Here is a 1,603-nt window from a genome sequence, read left to right on the forward strand (position 1 = left end):
AAACAAGACAGACTCCAAAGCTGAGAAGCGCAGTAACATTCTCGAGGGGATCTGAGGGGCAGGTTTGAGAAGGCAGAAGAATCTGTAAACCTAAAGACAGAGTAATGGAAATGAATGCTTCTAAGGGACAGGGAGAAAGGCTGAAGAAAAGTGACCTGGTGTGATGACTCACACCTGTGATCCTAGCATTTGGGGACTGAGACAGGAAGGCTGCTGTGAATTGAGGCCAGGCTGGACTACAAAGTAAAACCGTGCTTGGGATGGGGGTGGGGGGCAGAATTGATTGGACTCATGGGACACCACCAAAAGGTTGAACATACATACTGTTGGGGTCCCAGCAAAGGAAGGTACACAGGATATTTGAAGAGATAATGGCCGAAAAGTTCCTGAATCTGCTGCATATTAATGGTCAAGACACTCAGTTTCATGTAGGGGAACTCAAAGAAATTCACATTAAGATCTATTATAACCAACCTGTACAAAAGACAAAGAGGGTGATCAATGCAGCAGCGGGGGGTAGTTCACACAGGGAATCTTCAAGATCAGAAGCAGAATTCCCATCAGAAACTTTTTCCCCTATTTTTCATTTTATTTTGTGAGACAAGGTCTCATGTAGCCCAGGCTGATTTCAAACTTCTGAGCCTCTTGCTTTCATCTCTCCAATTCTGAGATTACAAGTGTGCACCACCACACTTGGTTTATGCAGTGTGGAGGATCGGTGTGGAGTGCCCAGGCTTCCTGCATGCTAGGTGAGCACTCTAGCAACTGAACTACATCCCTCAGAAACTTTTGAGGACAAGAGAGTGGGCTAAGTTGTAAAGAAAGAAGCTGTTGACCAACAATTCTGTATCTGACAAAACTCTTCTTCATAAGGGGCTGGAGAGATGGCTCAGCGGTTAAGAGCACTGACTGCTCTTGGAGACAACCCGGGTTTGATTCCCAGCACCCACATGGTGGTTAAGAACCATCCTTAACTCCAGTTCCAGGGGAATCTCACGTCCTTGTCTGACCTCTGGTGGTGTTACATGACATGGGTGCACTCACATACATGCAGGCAATGCACTCATACACATAAAATATTAAAATAAGGGGAAATAAAATATTCTCAAAAACCAATGTGGGATGAGGGGCCAGTGAGATGGCTCAGCAGGTAAGGCCACTTGCTGCCATGCCTGATGACCTGAGTTCCACTCTGGGGCACAAATGGAAGAAGGGGAGTTTCCATTCCTGCAGGTTGTCCTCTGACCTCCATACACACACACACACACACACACACACACACAATAAATAAACGTAATAAAAGGGATAATCCCAGATTTAAAAAGCTAGGTTTGTCATTCTAGAGCTGCACTGCAAGAAATGCTGAAAGGAGCCCGCAGTTAAAATCAAAGGACACTAAGTAGCGATTAAACTCTGTGAAGAAATAAAGATCTCAGCTAAGGTTAAGTCATGGGCAATACAAAGTGAATCTTGGGGCTGGAGAGAGGGCTCAGCAATTTTCCCCAGCACCCTCACTGGGCGGCTCAGAGCTGCCTGTAACTCCAGCTCCAGGAGGAGACCTCTGGCCTCCTTGGGTATCCATACAGGTGCACACCCACACACA

This window comes from Nannospalax galili, unplaced genomic scaffold (assembly GCF_000622305.1).
Source record: "Nannospalax galili isolate Female #2095 unplaced genomic scaffold, S.galili_v1.0 scaffold1880, whole genome shotgun sequence".
In the NCBI taxonomy this organism is placed as follows: domain Eukaryota; kingdom Metazoa; phylum Chordata; class Mammalia; order Rodentia; family Spalacidae; genus Nannospalax; species Nannospalax galili.